General features: G+C 39.0%; 2 long non-coding RNA genes across 6 annotated transcripts; both read right to left on the bottom strand.

The window, feature by feature from the left end:
* Nucleotides 1-2,879: 2,879 nt before the first annotated feature.
* Nucleotides 2,880-6,869, bottom strand: LOC124198650. 5 transcript variants are annotated; one of them, XR_006876652.1, is made up of 11 exons: nt 6,731-6,869; nt 6,483-6,607; nt 6,102-6,375; nt 5,908-6,034; nt 5,378-5,802; nt 5,147-5,253; nt 4,790-5,079; nt 4,387-4,685; nt 4,196-4,320; nt 3,858-3,991; nt 2,880-3,750 (listed from the first exon to the last, which is right to left on the bottom strand). It is a non-coding gene; the product is annotated as an uncharacterized LOC124198650 (long non-coding RNA). The 5 variants fall into 5 exon arrangements; XR_006876651.1 differs by having other exon boundaries at nt 4,962-5,079; nt 5,444-5,802; nt 6,102-6,338; nt 6,464-6,607; nt 6,731-6,864; XR_006876650.1 differs by having other exon boundaries at nt 4,962-5,079; nt 5,444-5,802; nt 6,102-6,338; nt 6,731-6,862.
* A 154-nt stretch (nt 6,870-7,023) lies between these two features.
* Nucleotides 7,024-9,885, bottom strand: LOC124198648. Its single transcript, XR_006876648.1, has 9 exons — nt 9,083-9,885; nt 8,097-8,280; nt 7,918-8,035; nt 7,775-7,861; nt 7,642-7,704; nt 7,485-7,555; nt 7,397-7,416; nt 7,114-7,325; nt 7,024-7,051 (listed from the first exon to the last, which is right to left on the bottom strand). It is a non-coding gene; the product is annotated as an uncharacterized LOC124198648 (long non-coding RNA).
* Nucleotides 9,886-9,896: the final 11 nt, after the last annotated feature.

Genomic DNA, 9,896 nt, shown 5'->3' with positions numbered 1-9,896 from the left:
CAACTTGTTGGAATGACTGACAGTATGCATCTAGAATTTGGAGAAATAAGTTGGTACAATTTAAAAATAAGGAAACTAGGATAAACTCAAGATTAACCTACATAAGATAAGAAGTTCAATTTGGTATTTGATATCACAGGAATATTAAAGTATTAATTAGCTACAATTTGTTTCGCCTTTTTCGCCTCGTTTCACGCTGTAACAACAACAAAGGCGACACTAGCGACATCTAGTAATGGGTTTTGAATCCTAAGTAGGTAACACGATGGGGCTAGTGTCGCGTTTGTTGTTGTTACAGCGTGAAACGAGGCTCCTGTGCTTCCTGTGATTTCATATACTAAATTGAACTTCGTAACTTATGTAGGTTTATCTTGGCATAGTTTATTCCTTATTTTTATACTGTACCAACTTATTTCCCCAAATTCTAGATGCATACTACCAGACCATTACAATTCAGATTTTCATGTAACATAGGTATTCTTGAACCATAGGATCTTTTTTGAATCTCGCAATTTTGGTGGTGTACCCTGCAACAGCATGTTTGTTGTCATGGCTGTTTTTACTTCTGATTAGAAGGCAACCCAGCTAAGACATAGGTACAGTTTTATTTCTCATAGGTAAATTTGTGTAAATTTGTAAATAACGTAGAGAAATTCCTTGTCCCATTCCCACTTAACTTAAAGTTTCAGTGACATGAAGAGTGTGAAGTGAACCACCTATCACCATGCTACTGCAATACTTCATGAACCTGTGCATGAGGAAATTGATCTCAACATGTGGAGTAATGCTGTTGGTTGCAGTGAATTCCATTTTCACAGTTTTTTCATCATGAACAATCAGTGTGCTTCTTAAAATAGGTAAAGATTGAAATGCTTTATTCTTTGTTATATTTTTATTAATGTAAAACATTTTATTTTACAGAGCACGCAGTTTCTTTATGGAATCGTGTGGTCCTGGCACGGAGATTCTTGAGCCAATGCTGACCATGACGGAAGAGGGATTTCCATCAACGTTCTTCTCCATCCTTATCTTCGCGACGCACGCTCATCTAGTTTCACTGCTTCTAAACACAATTGGTTTTACTTCACTGGCGACTTGGCGAGTTTCTGGATCACTTCAGTGATCGCTTCCGTCCGCTGTTACACACCTGCAGTGTGCAGTCACTCACCACGGGATTATGGCCAGGTACCGGACAATTGAATTATTTTCGTAGATTATCTACTAGTTATCTTTTTGCGTAAAACTCTCTGTCTGTGTAGTAATTCCAAAATCAGGCCCCTCTTGCGCGTAAAAGAAGTGTTAGTGTGTTATTTAGACGTTTCTTTTTTCTAACGCTAGATGGCTTTTCGATAATTTTCAGCTGCCAAAACAGTCAGTTTCAGTTACTTTGAAAATCTCTTTAAACATTTATCGGCAGCTGTTGTGTGGAAATTTTTTAGTGGAAACTGACGATAACTAGACCTCCAACAATGCTCACTTGTTAGATTTTTGATAATGAGTTTTTTTTTTCTACTTCCGGTTTGCTCATTTCAGTCAGTAGTTCAGTAAATATTCATCTGAGGAGCAAAAGAACCACATATTCGTGATCCTCGTAAAATTTGTGGTAAAGTTCATGTTATCTTTTTTACGTTTTCGTACTTCCGGTTTCGAAAATTTTCCTGAACTATAGTTCAGGAAAATTCTCGATTTTGGCCAAATTTTGGATTTCGTTTAAATCCCACCTAATCGACCCCAAATTTCATGGAGATCACGAATATGTGGTTTAATTTGACGACAGCTCAATGGTTCAGGCGCTGTGGTTACTTCCGGTCTACTTCCGGATTTTTTTTTTAGACTAGCAAGTGAGCTTTGTTCTGTTTAAAGTTCTCAATATTGCAAGCTTGATTTTAAGTGTAAAAAATTGCATCTTTAAATCTTTGAGCTAAAAAACATGATCAATGTTCCTATTTGTATTATGTAACTTTTATTGACATGTCACTTAATAAGAATTGTTTGTCTTTATTCAGGTAATGCAGAGGAGACGTCGAGAAGAGGATTTTCTCATCTTTAACAGTCGTCAACGGTCTCCGTCGGACGTTGCCCCTGCTCCTGGTGCGAACGAAACTCGGTGGAATCGCGACCGACACCTAGACTCGTCATCAACGTGGATCATCGTATTGTTGGTATTATTGCGTTTGTGTTTGTGTTAGTTAACCCGTTGGCTGCCACACCTTTTTCTCCCCTGCACGGGCCGCGCTGTTCGGTCTCGTGGCTTACAAGCCGCGAGGTCGGAGAGTCGCCAAGCCCAAAATTTGCCGCAAGGCAAGCCTGTCAAAAGGCAATGCACCTTAGTCCCCCCCTTGTCAGCACGGACTTGTCAGCAATGGCAAGTCCCACTTGGTCATGGATCCTTCAGACGTGACGCGTAGAGTAGTAGAGAGCAACCTACGGGTTGTATGGCGTGGCAGCCAACGGGTTAGCTTAAGTGTATGTATGTATATATGTATGTGATTGTAAAATGCGGTGGAATTGTGGGTGGAGGTGGGACAACAAAGCAATTCCTTATTAAAGTTTTTGTTCATTGTGTCTAAGTACTTAAAATTGTCAAGTCTTACATTCTTGCACAAATGATATTACAAGTATCTTTTATCTCCAGATTACCTTTCAATAAAATACTACGAAGAGTCTAAGAATCTTAAAATTACAGAGCTGTTAAATGATAAAATTTAGAACAAATGAACAACAGCAAGTTTCTCCTAACCTACCCTGAAAGTGAAATGGGTTCAAGTTCCAAAAGTGACTAGAGCATATCAATTCCAAATCTTCGACATCAAAATCAGATCGGAACACTTTTCAACGTCAAAAGGCTAGAAGGTGGCAAGAGAAGTCGTACAATTTAATTACCCGCTTTAATACGTATATTTTCTAATTTAAGAACAACAACAATTACCAGCGACAAGTAACTATTATGATACGACAGAAAACCTATACACAGATAAATAAAACAAATTTGGCTCTAATAGTTAGGAACCTCCCTGTAGTAAGTTGGAGAAGCGTAGGTCGTGGTGTAACGTTCAGATGACTTGACGGTGTAGTAACTGGAGGCAGAGTAACACTTCAGAGCTTCGGTGTAGTAGGTCGGAGCATCGTATGTAGTGGCATAGTACTCGGGTCCCTTCGTAGTGTACTGCTTCAGAGCTTCGGTGTAGTAGCAGGGTGTAGCGTAGGTTGTGGTGTAGTAAACTGGGGCTTCAGTGTAGTATTTCGGTTCAGCATAATACGAAGGGGCAGCGGTTGGTTAATTAAGGATACGTAATACTTGGCCACCTCAGTTAGAGATGTGTAGCTCGGGACAGAGTAGTACTTTGGCACTTTTGTGTAGATTTCGACCGTTGGTGGTGTGATAAGCTAGAGCCTCGGTGCAGTAGTTAAGAGCAGAGTAGTATTTGGTAGCCTCGGTGTAGTAAGCTGGCGCTGCATACGTAGTTGTGTAATACTCCGGTGACTTGGTGAAAGAGCTCGGGGTAGAATAATACTTCGGGGCTTCTGCGTAGTAACTCGAGAAAGCTTATGTTTTTGTATAACAATCTGGAACATTGGTGGTGTAGTACATGGAGGCCTCAGTGTAGTAACTGGTCATTCCGTATGTTGTCGTGCAGTCAGACGCCGGCGTTGTGGTTTGATACCCGCCATACCCAGGAGACATCGGCACACCAGCTGTCAATCCAGCCATCAACGATTCAACACCCAACAGCAGCACGCCATAGATAACTAAACAATAAAAATAATTTTAACATTTATATGCAATAATAACTACCATATTAAAAATAATAAGTACAGTTGATACACATCTCAATGAAAAAAAAATTCATATTTACCAATGATTAAAGCTGGCGCGGCATTTGTAGTTGTGTAACACTATGGTTCCTTGGTGGTGTAGTACTTGGGGGCCTCGGTGTAATAACTGGTCGTGTCGTATGTTGATGTTCCATAGTAAGACGGCGGCGTCGTGCTTTGGTGTCCGCCATTCCCAGGAGAAATCAGTACACCAGTGGTCGACCCAGCCATCAACGAAACGACACCCAACAGCAGCACGACATAATAGTATACGAAACAATAATTAAATTGAAACATATGCAATAATAACTGGCATATTAAAAAATACAACACGTAGAGCTGATCCACACCTCCACAAAAAAAAAAAAAAATTATTTACCAATGATTGCAAAACTGGTGGTACGACGAAGAATGCAGTTGGTGACGACTACTGCACTATTAGTTGTTGCCATGCCGGTGATAACCATTCGACAGATATCTATCGCCTTCTCTCCTTTTATACGACTAGACAATAAATAATTTGGATATTCATTAGTTCGCATTTTAAATTCCATGTAACAGAATATTTACCATGATATGTAGTGGTGTAGTAAATAGGGGCCTCGGTGTAGTACTCGACCCTTTAATGGCGTATCTCGGGGAAGAATAGTACTTCGGGGATTTGGTGTAGTAGCTCGGGCAGCGAAGTTGTGGTGTAATAATCTGGAGACTTGGTGGTGAAGTACTTGGAGGCCTCGGTGTAGTAACGTGCGGCGTTGCGGTTTCATAACCACCATACCCAAAAGACATCAGTACACCAGTGGTTGACCGAGCCAATACGACACCCAACATCAGCACGACGACGATAGCAGCAGCAGCTCGATATTTTACTAGACAATTAATGAATAAACATTAGCATTCAATAAAAACTGGCATGTTAACAAACAGGAAAAAAAATGTAGAGTTGATACACAACTCTATATAAATATTTGACCATAATTGAGGGCAGTAAAGCGACGAAGAAGGCAGTTCCTGACATATTGTGCACTGCAGTTGCTGTTGCCGTGTCGGAGATACTCGCTCAACTGATTTCTGTACCCGTTTCTCTCCTTTTATACAACTTTTTCTCACCCTGATCCACCTCTTGAGCCTTGCGGCTATTGTACCTTTTTGATAATGATGGAAAACGTCCGGTTCTCACCTAACCTCTACACCACCGCATGCCAGTTTTACGAAACGTTTCTTGTGAACTACAAGCGTGAACAACGAATTTTTCCATTGTAACTGACAAAAACAAATAAAAAGAATTGATTCACATTTCACAACTCCATGTAGAAAAAAGAATATTTACCCATGATAGCAAACTGGTGGTACGACGAAGAATGCAGTTGGTAACGAATAGTGCACCGCAGTTATTGCCATGTCGGAAATGATCACCTGTTGTCTCCTTTAATACGACTAGACAATAAATAATTTAAACATTAATATTAAATAATTGGCATGTTAGAAATAGAAAAAAATGGCATACATTACATACATACATACACTACAAGACTCCATGAAAAAAAAAAGGAATATTTACCCATAACCATAACCCATAACTGACGAAAAATGCAGGTTGTGACAAATAATTCACTACAGATGTTACCGTGTCGGAGATGCTCCATCGACTGATTTCATTTGACTCTTCTCTCTCCTTTTATACGACGGTGTAGTAAGCTGGCGCTGCATACGTAGTTGTGTAATACTCCGGTGACTTGGTGATAGAGCTCGAGCTCGGGGCCTTTGGAGCAGCGTAGGATGTAGTGTAGTACTCTGCTGCCTTCGTGGTGTAGTATTCCGCTGCCTTCGTGGTGTAGTACTCCGCTGCCTTCGTGGTGTAGTACTCCGCTGCCTTCGTGGTGTTGTTGTTGGTACCCACCATACCCTGGAGATATCGGTACACCATGGCTGAACCAACAACCATCAACGATACAACACCCAACAGCAGCACGACGCCATAGTTTACTAGACGATTAATAAATTTTAACATTAATTTTCAACTATGGCACTGGTATAACAACAAATACAAAAAAGTAAAGTTAATTCACAACTCTATGGAAATTTTTTTACCTTAATTTAAAACTTGGAATTCGATGAAGAATGAAGTTGTTGACAAATAGTGCACGGCATTTCCTAATGCCGTAACGGAGATGCTCACTCGGCTGCTGAATTCTTTCACCTTTTCTCTCCTTTCATACTAGACAATAAATAATTTGTGTATTTAGTAGTTAGCATATTAAAACTCCACATAACAAAATACTTACCCATGATATGTAGTGGTGTAGTACTCCAATGACTTGGTGGTGTTGTGTTAGGGAGCCTCGGTGTAATAAGCTGGCGCGGCATTTGTAGGTGTGTAACACTCTGGTTCCTTGGTGGAGTAGTATTTAAAGCATTGGTGTAGCAACTGGTTGTGTTGTATGTTGTGTAGTAAGGCGGGAGTGTAGTGCTTTGGTATCCGCCACACCCAAGAATCATCGGTACACCAGTGGTCGACACAGCTATCAACGATACAACACCCAACAACAGCACAGTTTACTAGACAATTATTAAATTCAAACATTATTATTCAACAATAACTGGCTAATAGCATATTGAAATATAAATGGAATAAAACTTTCCATACAAAAAAACAGAATATTCACCCATGAATGAAACTGGTAGCGCGACGAAGAATGCAGTTGGTGACATGTGGTGCACTTTAGCTCTTGTATATCGGAAATATTCACTCGACTGATTTCTTTCGCCTTTTCTTTGCCCTTACATACGACTAGACAATAAATAATTTAAAAATAATATGCAAAAATAACTAGCATATTAACAAAGAGAAAAAAAAATTGAAATTTGATACATAACTCCATGGAACAACAGAAAATTAACTGAAATAATTTACTTCACTGAAAATTAACTGACAATACGACGAAGATTGCAGCTGATGCCTGATAGCAAATAATGCACAGCAGCTCTTACCGTGTCGGAGATACTCGCTCGACTGATCCCTATCGACTTTTCTCTCGCCTTTTATACGACTTTTTCTCACCCCTCCTATTAAGCCTTGCGGTTATTTTACCTTCTTGATAATGATACAAAACGTCCCGTTCTCACCCAACCTCTACGCCACTGCATGACACGTTTTACTTAATGATCTCCATGACCTTCGATTGAAATGCAAACTGGCCTTTCCTTCTTTAGGTAGACGTTGCTGGGGATGGGTCTACAAAAAGAAAACCAATATCAAAATGAATACCAAATACCTTACCCTTGCGGCTATTGTACCTGCTTTGATAATGATGAAACACGTGTCATTCTCACCCAACCTCTACACTACCGCATGCCAGTTTTACGTAATGTTTCTCGTGACCTTCAAGCGAGAAGGACATCCTGTCTGGACAAACTAGGGCAGTACACCTCTACTTTTATCTGCTGTTGGAAGTCTGTTGTGCCCTTCATACTGGGAGGCAGAATGCTTTGCATGTCGGATTGCCAGTCTGCGTAGACACAGCAGAGATTGATGAAACAAGCTTTACAGATAGTTGAGATTAATTGACTTGTTGGATACCATCCTTTCCACCGGGTGAACTGAACGTGAGAAATCTGTTATTACCGAGTTGAGCTATCCAGCGCAGTGGTTTAAATGTTGTCAATACTTAAAAATGAAGAATTCAGTTCGGTCTGGGTGCAGGTCTGGTGAGTTTCATATTAATTCAGTTATCATTAGCTCAAGGTAGATAAATTGCAAAAAGAAAAAAAAAAAACATTAACTCAACAACAAATGGAAATTATAAATCTGTAATGATTACCTACGGGATACGTATGATCGCCGTACGCAAGCGTTTAAAGTGGATCACAGTAAAAAATCAAAATGGCCTGTATAAAAAAAAATCCCCGGGATCGTAATTATTTATGAACATATCTAATGGGTAATTTAATAACTTACGACGATGATGATTTGAGTGTATTATCATATAAAACCACAGGTCCACAAACTCCACACTTGCTTTTACTTCACTGGCAGTCTACAAAACTGAAACTAAGTTATCTATTCGCCTTCTAGACGAATAATTGTTAAATATAACTTACTCTGATCAAACAAACAAAATTCGTACAGCCTATACAGGCAGCAAAAGCTAACATTTCGGGATCAAAGTCATGCCACGTCATCGGATATTTTGGCTAAGAGAATTATAGGCTAGTTTACCTGTAAATTCACACACAAATATGTTACACACTAAAAACTTGAGGAATGCAAACCAGAATACCTTTTTCATTTTCATAATGGGAAATAGCAAAGTATAAACTGGCGAATTGAGTAGCATCCGGTAGTATCTAGCAATGAAGCCCGACAATATTCCCGAAACAACTAAACAAGCGGACACTATCATGAATGTCTCCGCCCACGTACCTCTGTACTTCATGGCCACCTGGCGCACACGTTTAAAACACCTTAAGCAAAAACAAGTACATGTGGAAGAAAAACAGCAGTTGTTCCTAATTTAACAACATTCCCAATTAACAAGCAGCAAGGTGACGAAGTCAAAATGTTCTGCATTAGAAAAAAAGCTTCAATTTGACCTGGCTGACATATCCTGTGAACGAAAGGAAATGTAATGCATTGTTATGCATAAATCATTGTCAGAGAAACCAACAGGGAAAATTAAGATTCAGTTGGAAAAACGGTTTAACAACTTCTGTAAATTTCTTTGATTTCATTATAAAAAGCTTAGCATTATCTGAGGAAATCTAATAATCCAAACTGTAGAGCTCACTTAAGTGACATAAAAGAAAGTATCTCACCACGCAATAATGGATCAAATCGATGTTCTCGAAAAAAGACAAACTTCCAGCTATTAGTAACATGGAGGTATATTAAAATTAATATCTATCAAATAATTAATATTAGCAGACAGAAATTTGTGTACCTTTACACAAGGCACAATTATTATTTACAGGACATTTAAATCATTTGTCTATAATTTGTCGTAATCTACTGCGTTCATTGAAGTTGTTTAACGTCTCGGAAACGATTTTCAGCTGGGTCAGCCGCCTGATGTAAAGAGGACCTTAATTTTACAATGTCCTTAACGTTGTCTTCATTTTCAGGCTCTTATAGACCTTTTTATGGATAGTTAGACAGCGGAAAATAACTCTAAATCCCAACTAAAACTTTAAATAACCACGCATTTACGTTCTTATATAATTAATTACATCAACAAAACGCACAAATTACAAAACCGAAAAAACTTACATTTCCTTAAGGGAGAAGAAGATAATTCTGATCTTCCTGATGGGTTGGCACACCAACACCTCCTGCTCATGAAACTATAGACATCCCATCTACAGGAGTGGTATTCCAATCCATATGCAAGAAACATTGCAGCAAGAGAGACATACACAACTCTGAGCTTCATGCAATGTTTGACGACTCGAGGATTCCACAATAGTGCAATCGTGAAAATTCTTCATCTTAGAAGATGAAAAGGTTTCCAGGAAGCCAGGATGCTTACGGCAGGCGGAGATTCACCGAGTATCTTGCAGTCAAGGCAAGAGAGTCTGATCACAGTGAAGTACACGTCTTTGGTTTAGGATCAAGCGGAAGAGTTCTTCTAGAAATTCAAAAAGAGTAGGAGGTGATTAGGTTCAAGCAACGTTATCCTTCCAGTGCCCCCTTAAACATAGCAATAGGAAAAAAGCAAAATGAAAAGAACAAATATTACGAAAAATTCCGCAAAATTCTGTCGAAAAATGTATAAATAAGGTGATAATATAATATTATACTTATATTGGTTACTCAATTTGTGCTATCAAAAGATTCATTTCAGGCTTCAGGAAGGAATGATTTTTTAACACTTAGAAAGAAGCAAAAGCTGAAATCTGTGCTTGACTAACAAAAACATTGAGGAAACTCTATAATGCTATTTTCTAATAAATAAAACGAAAAGACAGTAAGTTTAATGAAGACTCTTATTCCAATCCCACTCCAACAAACTCAGCATGTTTAGGTAAATATTCTAAATTGAAATGCACAACAATGGTCGCCATTTGCATGACACCGTGAGATG

Source organism: Daphnia pulex, chromosome 7 (genome assembly GCF_021134715.1).
Source record: "Daphnia pulex isolate KAP4 chromosome 7, ASM2113471v1".
Classification (NCBI taxonomy): domain Eukaryota; kingdom Metazoa; phylum Arthropoda; class Branchiopoda; order Diplostraca; family Daphniidae; genus Daphnia; species Daphnia pulex.
The sequence above is the reverse complement of the archived record's forward strand: the minus strand, read 5'-3'. Positions and strand labels throughout refer to the sequence as shown.